The 20459-nt window shown below is 37.9% G+C and overlaps 1 protein-coding gene and 1 pseudogene across 5 annotated transcripts in view; both read right to left on the minus strand.

Annotated features, from left to right (window-relative positions):
• Lrrc4c (leucine rich repeat containing 4C) overlaps positions 1 to 20459 on the minus strand; it is a 1536732-nt gene that overhangs the window by 179128 nt on the left and 1337145 nt on the right. The gene's annotated exons all lie outside the window — the stretch shown is intronic.
• On the minus strand, positions 3957 to 5090 carry LOC101609100 (annotated as a pseudogene).

Genomic DNA, 20459 nt, shown 5'->3' on the forward strand with positions numbered 1-20459 from the left:
CCTTCTGCTTCATGTTGACTTTCACAAAGTGAATGATCTAGCCAAAGTAAATATGCAGTTTGCCTATGTAGAAGGGGAGAGTTAATCCAGCTATTCACATATCCATAGTTCTTTGGGCAGCATTATCCTTCATTGCCTTGTTTCATCTATTTTATTAGACAGACCTCCTAAAGAACCAAGAAACAATTCAGTTGTCTAAAATGTATAGACTGTTGTGTGATTTGATTCCAGTGTTCCCCATAAACTTAGGTGTTCTGAATGCTAGGTTCCCAGTTGATGGATATCTGGGAATTAATGCCTTCTGGAGGTAGTCGATTGTTGGGGGTGGGCTTATGGGTTATAGCCAGCTCCCCCTTAATAGTATTTGGCACACTTTTCTGTTCCTGTTGTCTACTAATGTTGGCCAGGGAGTGATGTCCACCCTCTGCTTATGCCATCATTTTCCCTGCTATCAGGGAGCTTCCCCCTCAAGCCTGTAAGCCAAAATAAACCTTTTTCTATTAAGCTGCCCTTGGTCAGGTGATTTCTGCCAGTAATGCAAACCTAAATGCAACAATTGTCTAGGCACTGTCTATTCCTAATTTTTTTGTGCATAAACTCCTACCTTGCTTCTTTCTATCATGCACAGAATACAGACAAGGTGCAGAAGCTGCGTGCTTTCTGAATATCTCATAATGAAATCAGGAAACATAGACAGTTCTTTGCTGGTGTTTCATGGTGAGCCTTAGCCTGACTGGGTGGCACTCCCCTGACATATATATCCTGACAAATGTGTGATTCTTCCTTGGCAACATATAGCATTGACCATTGGTTTTATTCATGACCCTGGAGGCACCTTCTCTTGCTAACCCAGTGCTACAGACCAGCAGCTACCACCTGGGAGTCATAAAGAAGAACCTGAGAACTCATCCAGGTATTTTCACATCAGAATTCATATCTTAACAATATCCAAAAAAATTCATATGGTGATAATGTTTTAAAAAGCATGGGTATTGGATATTTTAACAATTATATTTTATATGCTTCCTGGCAGTAATTTTTGCTCTAAGCCATAATTTAAATATATATAGTATTCCCTTCACTCTGCCCTTCTTTCTCCTTCTTTACCCCTCAATGGATTTTTATATATCCATCTCTATATTTGAATATGCAATGCAAAAAAACAAAACATTTTCATATAACATTTGATTATTCTGCTATCCCTAAGAATGCCATAATGCATTCACTTATATGACCTAAGCAGAAGGCTTCTCCTTCAACCCTAGAATGATTTCATTCTAGTTGACTTCTTTATGGTGTTAAGGACTGAAAAGCCCAGGTCTATGTTATTGAATTGTCTGCTTTTTTGACTACAATATCCCAACTAACCCCACAGAGAGACAGTAAGCAGCCACAGTCTTGATGAAAGGTTTTATAGCAGCCGACACATAATGAAATTGATATCAGCTGTCTAAAGTACGTGTGTAGGAGAAATGAAAAAAGTAAAAAAGAAAATCAAATTCATGTTTAAGAGATGGAGTTTTCATTTCTCTATAGTAAGGAGTTTTTGTGGCTCTCCCATTTGGTTTTAACTTGCCAGCCAAGAGTACAATAACAGAGATAGTAAGGTAAAATGTGCATTGTGGTGTCATGAGAAGTTATTTATGGTACTAGAGTGTGGCACATTAAATTGTCAGATATGTTCAAAATCAAATGTCTAATCAAAATCAGGCTTACATTTTGAAATAAGTGCCTGAACACACAGCCAAATATTAACCAGAGCTTAGGCTCATCGGAACATATCACCACTGCCACTTGGATAAACAAACAAAAAAAGAAAAAAATAACTTCTCTCAAAGATGTTTGCTTCCTGCACAATGGACTATTGTCTAAAGTTTAAAATTGGCAAAGCTAGACTATTAGAGCAGGCAGGATCTGCAGTAGCAGCAACTGGACTTACCCCCATTTCCATTTTATGGATTTGTAAAGAAAACCAGAAACTGCCATGTTACTTTCCAAAAATTCGACTGCGGTTTGTCATTCTCTCATTCAGTAACTTAGGTAAGTACTTTCCCTTTCAGCTTCAGTTTCTGTGTCTGCAAAATTAAGTCATTAGACTGGATAGCTAAGTCTTCATACAGCTGTAAATATAATTATTCTGCACAAGGAGAATTATATACTAAACATCCCCATTCCAAAAGCAATATAGAAGATGAAAAGATTTGTAAGTGACACTTGGCTTATTGATACTTTAATCTGTAAGGAAAACCCAGATAGAAAGACTATCAGGGAAAGACTAAAGGGAAAACTTCACTGGAAATTCAGGCCAGAGTGATGGTCAACCCTCTCCTTCCCCAGTATCCAGTGGCTACACATTTCTAAGTCTTGTGGATCCCTGGGGGTCTACCCCTTAACCAAACCCCAGGTAAACATGCATTTCTTTCTAGAAGATCCCCTGCTTGCACAAGTCATTCACAATTAACTTTAAAAAAAAAAAAAAAACTCTAGGCTCTATGAACTGGACATTTATGGATCTTTTAATCATTTGTCTTTGATCTTTTATGAAAAAAAAAATATATATATATAACTTTTAATAAACACTGTTGTTTATCCTGTTTTCTAAGAAACTCCAACGCAGGGGTTGAGGGATGGACATAAATTAGAACAAAACTAGGTCTGTACAAGTCTGCTGAGTCATAACGTCTTGGTCTCTATGGAAAGCAGAACTTAAGTGATGTAATGGTCACCACAGCCCCCACCCTGCTGCAGGCTACATACATCAAGAGAAAATATAAAGAGTCCAGGGCTTGAGACCAAAGAGATTATTTGTAAAGGTTTCCCAAGAAGCCAATGGACTACTGATTGCCAATAGAGATGCCAACATATCTCAAGACAGCAACTGTTGGTGAAAGAACCCACCGTGGCGTACAGGAGCACGAGGAGGGCAGGGCACAGGGCAGGCTTTATCTGTGAAGTCTGAGGCAGCACACAGGCCAGGTGGCAGGCCCAGCAGAGCTCTCCTTCACTCTAATGTGGGCCAGAACTTCCGTGAAGCCTGACAAGCTTCCATGGCTTGTGTGAACAGTCCACAGCAGCAATGACACCAGCAGTGACAGTAATCCATGACTTACACACGAGGCTACAGGTCTCCAATTATGACAAAGCCACGTCTCCCCACCTACGAGGGAGAGCCCAGGTGACCACTCTAGGATATGTGCTACTTCCAGTCACTTGGGAACTGAGGTGAGAAAGGAATTACAAATGAAACTTCTGAAATTACCACTTCCTTTTCCATCCTGTGAGATGGCAAATGTGTGTGCACGTCACTTGCATTCAGTAACATTTAGAACATGGTAACTTCAGCATGGGGCAAATAGGAAACATTCCCTTCCCCAGACTCATTGACGATGCAAAGTTTTCAGGGTAAAAGTTCCACTGCTTAGCCAGTGGAGTAGATAGCATGAGGAAGATGTTACAGAGCGTTTACTTCTCCAAGAAGGCTGGGAGCCTGGAAAATGAAGCTCCTTCTGCTGGAATCTCTGCCCCAAGCTTCTGGGGAAACAGTGAGGTGCGTATGACAAGGGAAATGTCTCCATGACCCACTACGCAGCCTCAAACAGGAAAATGCACGGTACAGTGTCTTCCTTCCTGCTTTTCCTCAAGGCAGAGGGTTCTAAGGAGCTTCCCCTCACTCAAAGGAGGTGAAGAAAAAGAAAATATATACAAAACACAAAGAAATCACAACCCCCAACACTCCTGACAGTCAGAGTCCCGCAGTGGACGGTGACTGGAAGCAGCTGAGGAAGGAAAGAAGGGCACAGAGGCAAAGTGGCCACACAAGTGTACTACAGAACCCACAGTGTTCTCCATGTGCAAGGTCAAGTAGCTAAGCTCAGTAAGGTAAGAATTTTCTATTGGGGAAATTAAAAAATAAACACTCCAGAAAAGGGTTAAGGGAAGAGGAACACTGTAGAAAGTCAAGTCGCTGAGAGCCGTCAGATCACGAAGAGCCCACGCTGGAGCTGGCCCAGGCAGATCCTCATCTTGGTGCTGTCACTGGTCTTCCTCACACAGATCTCATTGCCTCCAACTCAGCTGATCACACAGCTCAGCTTCTGGTTTTCCTTTGACTCCAGGTAGATGGCCTGGCTCTTGTGGTACCATCTTTTGTCATAGTACAGTTTGCCATCTCCTATCCGAGCATCAAATTGCTGGGCTGGAGACTCTGCAGGTGTGGCGGGTAAGTGTTCAGGAGAGCCAGGAGAGGCTGGTCTCTTGGGTGACTTAAGCTTGTTTAATGTCCTCAGGTCCTCCATAATCTCCTCATCTGTTAATAAATAGTTTAGCTGAGCAGGATCAGGTTTCCTCCTCTTGTCTGGAATGGGGACAGGATCATTAGGTCGCCTCTGCAGATTTCTGGTCATGGTGGGTTTCACTTCCATAGAATCTCCAGTCAGCTCCATGGTTAGCTTTTCATTTTCTATCATTTTCTTCTTTTCCTCCAGCTCAGCGATCAGGTTCTCTTTCAGCTAACCTTCTTGTCCTTAAACTCTTTCATTGCTGCCTTCTTTTCCTTGATACAGTTTCTTGCCACTTGTTCAGTTTCCAGCTGGAGGAAGAGTTCTGCATTTCGGATCCTCTCTTTGTACTGCTGATCCAGCTTTTTCATTCTCTTCTGGTACTCCTGTAATGTACTGGAGCTGCTGCAGCTGCCGCTTGAGAGAGGCCAGTTTGTCTTGATACAGCTGTTCGTCATTTCCATATAGTCTTCTTTGTTGTGCTTTGCCAGGTCAGTCTCACTGGCATCCCCTGTATCTTCGTCGAGTCGCGTCCCCACTGTGCTCTTCGTCCTCCGCGCTCTCCGGCTCCTCGTCCTTGTTGGGGTAGTACTCCGGGGCGGGCGGTGCTCCAGCCGGAGCCAGCAAGCAAGCAACTCTCAAGTCTCCTCCGACAGTAGTAACTGAACGCGTCCCCGGGACCCCGCGGCCCCTCACCCTGAGGAGCCCACCTCCACTGCCCCGCCGGCTTCCGCGTACCTCCCACCTCCAGGAGCACCAGCGGCAGCGACACAGTCTCCCTTCGGCGCCCAGCTCCGCCCCCACCCCCCGCATTAATATATTTATGAGAGAGAGAGAAAAAATTGGTGCACCAGGGCTCTAGGCACTGTAATTGAACTCCAGATGCATGCATTACCTTGTGCACCTGGCTTACATGGATTCTGGAGACATGAACCTGGATTCTTAGGCTTTGCAGGCAAGTGCCTTAACTGCTAAGGCGTCTCTCCAGCCCTGAAATCTTATTTTATTAATTCAATTATCTTATGTTAATAAACAAAGAGTTGCTCTTCAGAATGACAAACTAAATCTTTTGAGGCTTTTTCATGATAACTGCTTACATCTTAACTATATTAACTTTTCTTTTATCTTTATTCCCATATAGAATGCAAGAATCAGGAAATGTCTTCTATTTATTTTAAAATGAGTCCTATTGTTTCAGTTTTCTCTCTTCATTATTGACATTTTCTATTGGGAAATCAGAAAATCAATAAATGGCTTAAATTTCAAAAAGGTAACAAGTATAAAAACTCAATAATTCACAACTTAAATATTATGCATGCAAAAATGGCTGCTGCTCTGTCCTAATTAATTAAGCCATTATAAGCAGCAATCAATTTGCTACACTTCTTTTATGTTACATATAAGTGATGCTTAAACTCTGTGATCGATTAGCAGTTATGTCCCTAAAGAAATCTGCCATCTACATTGAAAGTGTTAGGAAAAAAAAAAAAAAAAATGGGAGGGGGTAGATCATAGATGAGCCTAAACAATGGTACCAAACTGCCTGTATTTGCTGAAAAGAAACTAATAAATTAAATTTTTTAAAAAGTGAGAAATATTAAAAAAAAGAATTATTATAAATTATAATTGATATTAGGTTCAACCTAGAATGCACACTATAGAGAATCTAGGTTGAGCTTAACCAGCATCTACAGGAACCAACTATCAACTACTACTCCCCTCTGAATGTTACTAAGGAACTACAGTTTCTTTTTATGGGTTCTTGGTCTATCTAACAAAAGAATATAAAAAGGGAATCAGAAGAAACCTCAAGGACACATTCATTAGCAATTAAAAGAAAACGAAAAGAAGGCAAGCAGTAAATCTAAGCAGTGCTGGAAGGAGGGGGATTGATAGTAAGAAGAAAGCCATGCTTTTCTGAGGTAGGTCCAGAAAGCATGCAGGTTCAGCAATAGAGGTTGGCAAACAGCTGCATGTGTGTGTGTGGGGGGGAGGGGTTGCAGGGGGTGTCAGAGAAGCAGTGAGAAACCCACAGTGTCTGGGCAAACATGCTTAGTATTTTGGCCAGGATTCAAAGAAAGGATGAAAAGGGGAAAACTGTGGTTTTGAATTAGGACTCAGAAAAGCTGCAGGTTTAGCTCTGAAGATCTACAAACAACTGCACTGAAGGAGAGTCAGTGGACTTAAACCCATTATCCCACTAAGGGGATAACTGTTCCTCTACCCCTCAGCATGTCTCTTTGTGAAGGTGTGCACTGAGGGAGGGTCAGGGTCAGTGGCTTTAAGCTCATTACTCCTAAGGACCTAACTGTTCATCCATCCCTCAGTGCTTATCTTCCTTTCTTATAGTAATGCTACTTGTCACAAAAAGTGCTCAAGAAAATAAGTTACATTTCATATTTAAGGGCTTTAGCCCACTATCTGACACAAAGAAGTAACAATATATAGCTCTTAACAACTATTATTATGACAAGTAGGATTTTCTGCTAGTATTAGTAATTAGCATTATAATTATTACTAAGCCACAGGTAAAGGTTTTAGGCTACAACTTTTGACTTTTGATGCTAAGAAATCCTACTCAATCATCATCTTTCATTTCAGTAGAATAAACAAAGCAGCAGAAGTTCACCTGCCTTGTGGCTAATGTAAGGTCAGGTATTACCCAACTGTCCACTCAAGAATTAAACTATTGGCAGTGTGCTTCTCTTTAAACTAAAGTAATAAAAACCAACAAAAGAGAAAAATAAATTTCTATTGCATTTTGAAAAAATAATTTTTTTTTTATTTTTTTTAAATTTATTTGAGAGCGAAAGACACAGAGAGAAGGACAGATAGAGGGAGAGAGAGAGAATGGGTGCACCAGGGCTTCCAGCCTCTGCAAACGAACTCCAGACACGTGCGCCCCCTTGTGCATCTGGCTAACGTGGGACCTGGGGAACCGAGCCTCGAACCAGGGTCCTTAGGCTTCACAGGCAAGTGCTTAACTGCTAAGCCATCTCTCCAGCCCTTGAAAAAATAATTATTTTTGAAGCTCATCAATGTATGCATGACAAATGAACACATATTCTACAACAACAAATCTGTTTCATTCAGGCTTTTACAATCAGCTAATGCTAATTCCAGTACTTCTATGATATTAATGCCAATAAATTTGAACTAATAGTACAACCTGTCCATTTCTTGCAAGATAATGCAATACTGAACAGCAAGATGTGTAAAATTGATTTGCACAGGAAACAGCCTTAAGAACTGACAAATGGAACTGCATGAAATTAAAATATTTCTGTACGACAAATGAAACTTTCAACAGGGTGAACAAATACTCTACAGGATGGGAGAAAATCTCTGCCAGCTATACTTCAGACAAGGGGGCAATTTCTAGAATATGTTAAAGCTTAAAAATTCAGCACCTGGGCATGCCTTTGAGAGGGTTTCTGTGAATTTAGAGAATACCCTTGATAACTATGGGTGGCAATACCCTTTAGATGGGGTCATGGAGTAAATAAAAAAGAGAAAGGTAGCTGAGAAGCAGCATTCATCAAGCTCCCTGCTTCTTGACTGCACACTGAATTTGACCAGCTGCTTCATGCACCTGCCACATTGCCTTCCCCCCATGAGAGACTGCATCTACTAGAATGTAAGCTAAAATAAACATTTTCGTCTTCATGGTGCTTCTGTAGAGTATTTGGTCTGAACATGAGTATAGCTAATACACTCAGGAATAAAAGTCCAAATTCATGACTCATTCTGCTCAAGTTCATCGAGTGTGCTCATTTGATGATAGGGTTACTAAATACACGTCATATTCGTTTTTTCAATAAAATCAATTTCCATTTGACAAATAGTCATTCAATGTCTGCTATTAGCATAAACTATTCTTTGATATAGTGGTTTGAACTGTATAAGTAGAAATAAATGCTCTGGTATGCATATATATCTTAGAACTTAGTTGGAGATGGTCTAAGCACAAAAGTTCCTATGGTAATTTCATACCAGTTAACTTAGTTATTTTTTAGCCATACACATATTTTTTGGTCTATTAGCCAATTATCAAATTATACATCACATACAAAAAATAAAAAATAAAACTGGGAGTGTGATTAGCAAATTAAGAGCACCTAGAAATTTGTTTATATAGCAAACACTGACAAATATGTGTCTTTAAAAACTCGTGGCATATTTAAGTGCTAAGTATAATACAATGAATGTTAGATTCTCAAAAAGAAAGCAAGCCACATGTAGTGGTGCATGCCTTTCATCCCAGAACTCAGATGGCTGAAGTAAGAGGATGGCTGTGAGTTCGAGGACAACCTAGGTCTACAGAGTGGGTTCCAGGTTAGCCTAGAATAGTGATCTTTAAGAGAAAGAGAAACTTTGTGATTTCTAAGTATGAAAATGGGCATCATGGAAGGTAGCACGTGACCCAGAAGTATTTATTATCAGCATGTATATAGTACATGAGAAATCATTATATTCTGTTGTCCTGATTTCTTAATATATGCTCAATCGGCAACTATTAAATATACCTTTTCCAAATAGCAGCTAATGAACAACTACATCCGAATTGTAATTGGGTGACAATATCCAAGGGCTTCTCAAGTGTTATTCATTTTTCTTCTCCATCTACTTTGTGACCTTTGTTGTGACAATCTTAGTTTTCAAGCGTAGCAAAATGAGCATCTGAAAATTAATCAGGTCTTTTACCACCACATTCAGATCCTGAGAACACTTAACAAGTACAATAACATTAATTTATTCCACAATTCCCTTGCTTAATTTTCACCCAAATCAAAATTGCCTCTCCTCATTCCAAGCACTGTAATTCATTTTAGTTAAAAACTAATTTTCTACCTGATTATGAATATATCATTGCATTATGTAGGAACAACTAGAAGGTGTCTCATCTATCTTACTACTCCAAGACATTAAGAATCATAGCTTATATCTAAGGACAGTATTCTGCCAATGAGGCACCCCACAAATATATTATAAATGTGTTTGCACTGTAACAAAGCCCATACATAGCAGGTACAGTAACTGTAATTAGGTGTTTGCTGCTTCCAAGTCAGAATTTGATACTTTCCTTTACTAAGGAAAAAAGAAAAGATTCAAATACCTAACAGTAGCAAGCCATGCACATTCTACTCCAAGGTATGACTAATCATCTGTACAATCTTGGTTAGCCCTAATCAAATTTTCTGTTTCCTCATATACAGCTCAATGGAAGGAACTGGCTGTGATGCTACACAAGACTCATTCTTATGGGGCTTTAATATGGAGTCCACTAAGAATACACAAGGTCAGATATATGTATTGTTTGGCTTATAAAATTGCATACTGGGGCAAGGTGGGCAATAAGATTTTCTAGTATCTTATCACTCCCTACCTCCTTAAAACTGTTAGAAACGTTTCACCAATCAAACTTTTAATACTCAATTCACTTGAAGAGTTTTCTATTTTATTCCATTTAAAGTCTGCTAAGCTATAAATCTTCCTTCATCACCATCTGTGACAAGATGAATTCCATCACACTAGGAATCTACTAGGGTTATTTTCCATACTTGTAGGATTATGTCCCATGGTCTCTTTCATAGAGGTGTTTTTATTGTTGTTTGTTTGTTTTGTTAAATATTTATTTATTCATTTGCAAACACAGAGAGACATAGGGAGAATGAGGAATTGAACCTAGGTCTTCGGGCTTTGCAGGCAAGTTCTTTAACCTAAACCATCTCTCCAGCCCTACTCTGTCTTTTTAATAAAAATATGTAAGGTAATGTGTATGGTACATGTTTACTATATATAATTATATATGTATGATGCACATATGTGTGTCACATCCATATGCAGACACAATAGTAACCTTTACTTATAAATCATATTCAAAAAATAGATAAAGCTAATATCTTAAAATTAAATATATAGTCTGTATTTACTAAAAAAAAAAAAAAAAAAAAAAAAAAGTGTTTTCTAAGCCGGGCATGGTGGTGCATGCATGCCTTTACCCCAGCACTCAGGAGGCAGAGGTAGGAGGATCACCATGAGTTTGAGGCCACCCTGAGACTACATAGTTAATTCCAGGTCAGCCTGTACCAGAGTGAGACCCTACCTTGAAAAACCAAATAAATAAATAAAAGTCTTTTTCTCAAAGGCCAATTTGTGAAAATGCAATGCATACTTTGAAATTTCATAATCAGAGGACTGATTAAATAAGGAAACTCAGATAGCATATTATTTTTCTTCCTGACAAGATATTCATCTCTGCCCAATTTAGCCCAAAAAGTTTAAAGTCATATAACTCTGCTGACCCACCAGTTCATGTATTTACATGGAGAACCAGAAGCACTGAGATCTTAATGTCAACTTGTGATGAAAGGCATTTTCTCACCTCAGAACTGAAATGGTCCTGTGTGGTTTCCCTTATTTCCCAAGTTTTAATTAAAATTCTCAAAGTAAGATAGATTTATCTTTTCATGTTTAGGTAGTCTAATCCATAAAATTCTTTTACTAAAGCCAAGCTCCTCCTTAGCTCTCTGAACTGAGGTTAACCACAACCAGAGGCATCCACTCTTGCAAATTTTAATAGACCATGATGTAAGTGTCACCTGTGATTGATTGCATCCTTTCAGCCTTAGCTACATGAACTGTACTTTTCATGGCATTACTGAGTTAGAGACTGTACTGGCTCCTCTAAAGAGTAGGTAATTAAATATTAGGACCACTATAACATTATGTGTTGTCATTTACCTGATCAGTGGTGAGTTCAGATATTAACTAGAAGGTGCCCCAGAGGACACAGTGTTCCCTTTATAAGCATTCCCTGTATCGATTATAGTCACTATTTAGATGAAAACCTACAGACAGACATTTGCAAATCACTATGCTCTCTGACCCTCTCTACAGTCTAATACCCCAGATTTGCTCAAAAGTAAGTAAAAATAACTCAAATGGAATTGCATTTGTATACCAGTTAATCCAGAGGTCAAGTGGCTGCATACATGAGATAAGAAACAAAAACAAACAAAACCTAACACTCACCTCATGTTTGCATTATCATGTCTTCTTCTTTATTTTTTTATTTTTTTCCTGATTATACTAGAGAGACTTCTTGGCTCTAATAAGCTACTTTCAAATAAAAGAGCTAGCTTGAGCTTGTGCCTTACACAAATTTTATTCCTTAGCATGCACCACTAAGCAACTCGTTTCCTGCTATTTCCACTCTAGAGATTGTGTTGTGATTCAGCAAAGACTGGAGATTCCACCAGGTTCTGTGTTTGATATCCACTAAGGAAGGCCCTCTTTGGAGCTCAGTATTGAGGTGTTTGGCACCTGAATCCAACTTCTAACCAGCTACCTAAACTTCTTTGAGTTTCAATGAAGTATTTGTACCTTATGTGTCTTCCTACCTATATATATGTGTGTGTGCTGAGCATATTCTATATTGTTATGATACAAGTAAAAGCACTGCATAAAATAAGAATACTATTCACATTTAGAGTGGGAGTGACATTACTGGCCAGGAATGGGTTCACACATACACATATATCATCTAGTGCACACATACACATATACATCTAACTCAGACATTTAAACATGTATACATGCACACACACATACATATGCACATATATCTGTATATAATTACACAAATATGTATGAACACATAAATATATGTGTGTGTGTGTGTGTGTGTGTGTGTGTGTGTGTGTGTGTGTGTGTGTCTGGGTCTGTGTCTGTGCATGTGTGTATAAAATGCACACATATGGTACCCCAGGAAACAAAGAAATCTCAAGACAGATGGATATGAACACACATCTTATAGCTGTGTAAGTCAGCATTGACAGACTACTTTATCTTGACAGTGTATGAAAAGGTCAAGTACTGATTTAGGTATTGAAGAGAAGGCAAAAATATAAAGAGCCCTTTCTGAAAATGTTTGCTACATTTCACTTCATTTAGGGTAGAGATGTGGGGCAGGTATGGTTGGATACAATCAGGATGGCCAAGATAAAAAAAGGCCCAACTGTGCCAGGCATGGTGGTGCACACCTTTAATCCCAGCACTCAGGAGGCAGAGGTAGGAAGATCGCCATGAGATCAAGGCCACCCTGAGATTTCACAGTAATTTTCAGGTCAGCTTGGGCTAGAGTGAGACCCTACTTCAAAAAAAGTCCAGGTCCAGCTGACATGATAAACACAGTCCTACAATCAACTTCACCTGTTCCTTTGACCTTTAATACATGAAATGGATCAGAAAAAAAAAAAAAAAACTGCATAATTGTCAAGGTGCTATTGACTTAGCAATTTATAGATAAAAATAATCCCTAAGTATATTTATTATGGCTACAGAAATTTTCTGTTTGTTTCCAAAGTTATCATATAAATAGATTGTCAACCTATGATTTTCTCCATGTTCAAATCTCAAGTGACTTCTACACCAGGAAATTAAGGGCTCTAAAAGAGTTTAAGTCTCTGGACTGTGAGCATACAGTATCACTATTAGGAAGCAGAGAGTTTATGACATAATATGAGAGACAGCCTCTTGTGCTTATGTACTTGGTGCCATGACTAAACACAGCAAGGAAACAAGCACTGTACTGAACTGGAGAAGTGATATTTGGGGTTGAGTCCCACATATGATTGTTTTCTAGCTGAGCAACCAAAGACTTGTTCAATTTCAATGTTTCTGTTTCTTTAAAATATCACCTGTGGTAATCAATGTAAACTGATTTCCACTGATGATGCATGCTCTCATTTTCCTCAAAATATTAGGTAAATAGAAGTATCATTTATGCAAGGGAAATAAAGAAATATACTAATTGTGTGTTGTTAATTTAATGTTTAAGACACATGGCCCACTCACTGCCTTGTGTCTAAATCCTGGTGTTGACGTAAACCATCTTTGGGATCCTGTGAGTCATTTAACCTTCTTTTGTCTTGGGTGTTTTTGTTAGTGCTTTGTCTGGAGTGTTTCTAGGGAGGGGCTCAGGATTTCTAGCAAGCTGGGCAACTGCTCTCCCACTGAGCTACACCTCTAATTCCTATGGCCTGGTTTCTTCAGTTGAAAAAAAAATGGGGTAGGTCCTAGTGTGGGTTTGACAATTATATAAGTTAATATCTATAGAGTTTGTGGGATGCCACATTATCATTACTTTTAGGTACCATTGCAGTACATGTGTGTATTTCCACTGTATAACTTTTGTTAATAAAGATGCCTTTTCCTTCTGATGGTAATCTTGACAGAAGATGATCACAGTGAGAGATGAATTTCAACTCCATGGATCCTATCTTTAGGTCGTATAAACATCTGTCTACCCAGCAACCCTAATTCCAGGTCCCACCTGTTTCTAGCCCTTTTTGTATCTTTGAATGTGACACTTGTTCCTGGTCATAAGTAATAATGCCAACAAAATATCCAACTTCCAGTTAATGCCTAAGAAGAACATTTTTTAGATTCTTTATCATAAATCCTGCAGAAATTAGGTAGAGCTTATGAAATGGAATGATACTAGCCATGTGCACTGTAGTCAAAAGAAAGTTTGAAAGCAGACTGCTGAAACATAAGAAATAGGTGATAAGAGGCTCTGAATGAAAGAGTGATGCCATGAATTGGGGATAATCATAGAAAGTAACCACTTATGGTACAAATAAATAAGTCTTTGTGTGTGGCCCATATTTCATGTTGCCACACAATGTAGAAATTAAATTATAGTTAAATTTTTGTTAACTTCATTATTATTATATGCTATTTTCAGCTCTTGTTTTTCAAAGAGAGAGTATTATACCAATAAAATGTCATGAAGTCTATACTTTGCATATATGGGAGGATATTTCCATTAATTATCCCACAGTACTTATTATGGTCAACATTTTTTATACCTGAAGAAATTAACTTACAAAGAGAAAGAGATCTTTTGACTCACAGTTTAGGATCACTTCCCCCTGTTGCTTTGGGTCTATGATAGTTACTGTTCTCAATTTGTCAAACTAGTAAAGGCAAAAAATAAAAAGTAAAATAGTAGTGAATACTCCAATGTCTCTACACTCCTCTTGAAGATCTATGTAATGTACATAAAATAAACCTAAACAATTTCGCTAATCTTGGAGGAAAAAAAATAGAATTTGCAGAATAATTGGTTCTTTTCAATAATGGCAAGCCAAAATAGGGTTTAGGCAAAGCCAAGAAAAGAATCTGTGAACTTTCTGGCCTCTTAAAACAAGCTTCCTTCCACAGTTATTTAATTCCAAGAATGGAAGCTGTCTGATACATGCTGGAGTTATCTGAGCCTTAGGCTGGGATTCATTGAAAGAACTATTTGCCTCCCAAATGGAAAGTGTTCATAAAATCTCATTTATTCCCAGGGTACTTGTCCAGTAACTTCATTTTCATAGGAGAAAACCAAATATTTATATGGAATCCTAAATATATACTGAAGAAGACAAATTCAACATGTCATCAGTATACCCAACTCACATGTTTTATGTCTACCAAAGCTGCAGAGGTCTTCCTCAGAGTCCACACACTCATGGCTGGAACAGATTTCTAAGCACAGACATCTCCAGGTATGGCCATTGATGCTTTATTAACTGTGAGGGTGGTTTGGGTCCACTCAAATGTTCTGGAAAGCTAGATCTTATAATGGGACTTTCATAACAAATATCTCAGAAGTTTTAGATATTGTTTAACTCAGTGAATAGGGAAAAGAACAATCCACTTCATGGTGAAAAATTCTGTTTTCAAATACATTAATCATATTTTGAAAGACAAAAACACCACCATCAATTTGAAACACAATGAAAAGTCTTCATGATCTCTGAGTTTTAATATTCTACCCTAGGTACTGGAGATTAGACAGCAGTACCAAAGGGCTGTGAGGAATGCTAAAAGAAAGTATGTTGATGGGATCATGGTAGTCTGTTTTCCCTTCACTGTCCTCTACATGGCTGAAAATCCATAGTTTATCCTCCATGAACCTCCAATTGTCTATCATATCATTAGACTCAGCAAAGAAAACTCCTAAGAACTTCATGAATATATGATTAGAAAGTGACAAGATGGATCAATGAATGCATGAACAAATAACAAAATTCATATATAAACTGATTCATTATCTACAAGACCACAGCTCCTGAATCCTGATATATCATGAAGTAGTACATCATTCCTTCATTATATCCTCAGTGACTGAATAATAAGGATGTGGTATTCAGGACTGCACATACACAATCCTGCCTTAGACACAAGATCTTAATTCAATTGACAGAAAGACATCAGGCTAAGAAATGTGCTCCTCCTGGCAAAAGGTAGGAAGTCATTTTTTTTTCTAGACTACTGCATTAGCTTTAGCCCAGGGTATTCATTCTTTTTCATGAGGAGAAACCCATTTATGTCTCCAGGAAACAGATGTATCAAGCCATCAAACATTTCTGCCAAACACCTCATGCCAAAGTCTTTATGTTTTATTTCATTGGTGCAAGCACTTTCCATTAATTTGGAAACTCTTGAAGAGTATTAGCTCAAAAGGACATTGTTTTTCAGCTCTTATATTTTGAAGGACTATTTAATACATTACTGAAATAAGTTGTCCCCTTGCCAAGAAAGAAGCCGTGGATAATCAATTCTAAACAGTCTCTGATAATGCAGTTCTAATGCTCGACCCATGATATATGTTCCTTCCATACTTTTAGGACTTGGTAAGTAGCAAAGGATATTCAGCAAATCAAAAAAAAAAAAAAAAATCTACAGGCTGGATAAAAGAATAAATAGATGTCATATAAGTATTTGCTCTATCTCCTTTCAGAAAATATGAATATGACTATATGTTAAATATAAAAATTAGACCTTAAGTATATTTTCCACATCTTTTCCTAGTAAGAGATAGAGGGAAAAATCAGAAAACATGATGTATGTAACAAAATTATGAGCCAAAAATAAGACAGGAAGAGGATAGCCCACTCACAATGAATCTTAGGCAATTAAATTCCTTCTGCTCAAATATTGCTAGTTTGAAAATCAACTTCTGCCCTTTTCTCAAAGAAAACTAGAAGAAAAGCAAAGTGCATTGTATATACAGAATAACTAAAAGACTAAATGAAACAAATATTGTTAAAATACATAGGCAACCTGAAATGCAGAAAAACATGGTGGTAGAGGAACAATGAAAATTTCCAACAGGAAACAAGAAAAAAAAAATTAGGTTTTACTCATTTCTGTTTTTTGGTTTTTTTTTTTTTGTGTGTGTGTGTGTGTGTGTGTGTGTGTGTGTGTTTGTTTTTTTTCCTCACAATAAAGTGCCCCAAGACTATTTAGGTAAGGATTATGTTCTAGCAGCAGGGAAATCCATTGCTTTTGATTATTTTTCAGTTTAGAAGATAAAGAAGCATGAGGCATTCCTCCATGTAGTAGCAACAACACATGAAATTAAAGGAAGATTATATAAGAAGAAAGTCCCTGGGATGGTTTTTCCTAAGACAAAATTCTGGGTGAGGATGTAAGCACAAATGAGGCATGTTACTTCAATGTAATACTTTCCATGTGAAGCTTCTTGTCTTGCCATCTGACACAAAACATACCTTGAGAAAGCCAACATCATACAAATGAGGATCAAATCATAACAAACATGAAAAATATAAAATGAGCTTCATAGCTTGGCATAGTGGCACACACTTTTAATCCTAGTTCTTGGGATGATGAAGTAGGAGAATTACCCAACCTGTACTAAGAAAGGTTACAAAGGAAGACTTTCTCAAAAATAGTCATGAAGAGGGTTATATATATAGTGAAGTTCATCTGCCCTCAATAATCCCTGGCCATCCCATTCATCTTGGGTGTTATGTTTGAGGAAAGAGCATTCTAGATCTTTCTGAATCTGTTTGTGTATGTGTGCAGTCAAGTGGCTGTTTCTAGTAGCTATGGGTAAAGAACTTAGATCTACCATGCATACACAATAAGCCTCATTAAATGTTGGCTGCCAACTTACGCAGTGAAAAAAATCCCAGAACTAAAAACAGAGGGTTCTATGTGCCTGCTGCAATACCATTTTCTTTCCTTTTCCAGAGGGAGCACAGCATCCAGTGCACAGAGCCTATACAAAAATTTCTGGCTATAGGAATGTTCAACTGCCAACATCTTATAACTTCTTATACATGATGATGATAATTTTGTTTATATCACATTTAAAAAATGTATGTGATTCAAAATGATTGCTTTTCATGCTATCCAAGTGAAAACTTTAAATTCTCTGACAATAATTCTGTCTCACTCATTTTGGTTCCCCCATGAATATGTATGGCCAATAAGTAAGTATCCACATATTCCTGGAGTGATTTCTCAAACTGATCAATATAAAATATATCTATAAAGCAATAAAAGATTTCAGGGGAGAGGTGGTTGCTGGTACATACATCTAGACTTCTTGTATAAGCAAGTCTGCAGCCTGACATGGATAGAAATTTTTGTAAGATCATTCATCTTATCCACTCAGCACTTACCCTGCACAAAACTGTCAGTAAGAACTTCATCCTTGGGATAAATTTCATTTGAGATTTTGGAGCCCTGTTCTCATCCTCCATCCAGCCCAGGGGAAGACTGAGGCACTTTCAACATCTCCTTCCAGATATCGGGTTGCTCCTATCTGACCCTTTCTTTGGAATTTCAAATATTAGTAGTAAGCACAGACCATACATTTCTACATATAAGGCCTGACTAATAGACTACTTTAGGGAAATAGAGAAACTCATTATTCAGCATTACTTTCCTACAGTGAAGTAGATGGTTTAGGGTCAAGGTCTCACGCCACACATTTTGTTCTCCTGAGAAGTCTTGTCATAACATTCTCTTCTGATCTCATTTTTTATCTGCAGCACAATATGTTTCCTCTGCTATAAATATTTTCTACTATCCATGCCATTTTCCCTGAGTAGGCTAGGTAGCTCTGTCTTTCAATATCCTCTTGGCATGATTAATCTCAGACTTTGCCCTTTTACTTTGCCTGATGTGTTTCATGTGGGTACTTCCCAGTGTCATTTTGTTATTGCAGCTGTTGAAGTAATTTAAATGTGCTTTGAGAATACACATCATGCTGGAGAACCAATTCGTCAAGTGTGCAGAGTGATTTTAAACATCTAAATCCTCCACAACCTAAATATCTTGTAATCTCTTTGCAACCTCAAATTACAAAGTACAACTCAGGGCTGGAGGGATGACTTTGCATTTAAGGCAATTGCCTGCAAAGCCAAAGGACCCAGGTTCAATTACCCAGGACCCACATAAGCCAGATGCACAAGGTAGCACATGCATCTAGAGTTTGTTTGTAATGGCTGGAGGCCCTGGTGTGCCCATTCTCTTTCTCATTCTCTCCCATAAACAAATAAATATACTTTTCATATAAAAGTAAAATTCAGGGGGAAGAAGACAAGCAAGGATGGAGAATGGAAACCCAGAAAGCTAGGTGTGGGGTAAATAAAAACAGATTATAATGTCATACACACACACACATGTATCACATAAATGATGATGAGTATATAGTACAATAAAAAGATTAAGTTAGACTGGCAATAATAGAATATAAGAATCTATTTTACTTAAGTTAGAACTGAACAACTTAAGAGGAAGATTGGGCTATTCTCTGTTCTGGAGGATAGATACAGCAGATATTGGCCATTTTAGCAAAACTCAATTCCTCACAGCACTAATGGAGCCATTTGGCACTAGCTCATTGTCAGGAATTGAAATCTGAACAGTACAATTAGGAACAAGAAAAAAAAAACATATCAGTAAATTCAGGTCAGGCAGATAATTGTGTAGTCTACATGAGATGGAGGGATTATGTGCATATATAAATAAATCATCAAAATCCTCCTGATAGGAGTCTGCTCAATTCATGATGAGCTGCTACAGGGGCAAAGGCAAATCTAAACATGATGTGTTTGTTTGCAGGAATGAGAAGGGAGAACTTGGTAGATTCCACACTTTGAATAGAATCAATTTCTACATTTATAGAAGGGTTATATTTTTAAATTTAAAATGCAGAAATTTCTTAGGTGCCTTTGACAAAGGAAGGAGGAGGAGAAGCTAATAGTGGTGACTTTACTGCTGGCATCAAGCTGCATCTCCACAGTTCCAGAGGCATCCTCTTAATTCTCAGACAGTGTTATCATGTACTAATATTCTCACATTGAAAGCACATGATTTGGTAGTTGTTGCTTTTTGGAACTAATTTTTTACTTTTGGAATAGAATAATTCTCAACATAGTAAATAATCAAATTTGACTACTTCTTTCCAAGCATGCACATGAACATAGTGCCCACTAAGTGGTGATGTCTGATGATACTAGTAGCAGTAGTTCATTTCACGTATATGCGCTGCTTTAGTGATACTAGGTACATGTGTTTCATTAAGCTGTTTAATAGGATAGTGGGGAATTCTTTTTGCTTTGAAAACTAATAAGACTTTGGCATGTTCAAGTCTAAATTTGCAGTTCTAGTTTTTCTTCAAATAGGATGGGCATATAAACGTAAGAAGATTGTTAAGAGATATAAAAAATGAAGTTCATGGAAAATTACATTAATATACTATAAAATGTGATAGTTTTCTGCTATCCACAGGTACATATATAACTTTTGGCAATTATTGGATTTTTACTACATAAACATTCTGCTTCAAATCTTTTTTGCCTTCTCTGCTTTTCTTCAGCCTGGTGAGGCAGGTACAAGTGCATAACAAGTCAATATGAGGAAGGAAAATTCAGCCTTCTTTAAAAATGGCATGGAGCATTCTACTCAGTAAAGGCCTATCTCTGTGTTGTATCACCAGTTTTCTACAGACAGGAAGAAGCAAAGGAACCTTTCTGGGAGTGCAGTGGATGCTTTACCTATCCTGTCAGATTGTAAGGCTCTTCAAACACAACTATGCCTTTTATTTGGGTATCATCTGGCCAATTCTCAGTACATGTCTTTTGTTCAGTGAGAGACTAATGCTGTTCACTGTTACAGTCAAAGACACTTACATGAGAGTGAAATGCAAAGTCAGAAGATCACATATATCACAGACCTACAGACCATTTGCAGAACACTTGAAAGCCATCACAGTGCATTCCTAGTTGTGCACACAGAGGATGTGTTTGTGGGTCAAGGTTTTATAGGAAATTGTTGCATATGCTTCATACAGAGCTTCCTTCTTACAAG

This window comes from Jaculus jaculus, chromosome 9 (assembly GCF_020740685.1).
Source record: "Jaculus jaculus isolate mJacJac1 chromosome 9, mJacJac1.mat.Y.cur, whole genome shotgun sequence".
In the NCBI taxonomy this organism is placed as follows: Eukaryota; Metazoa; Chordata; class Mammalia; order Rodentia; family Dipodidae; genus Jaculus; species Jaculus jaculus.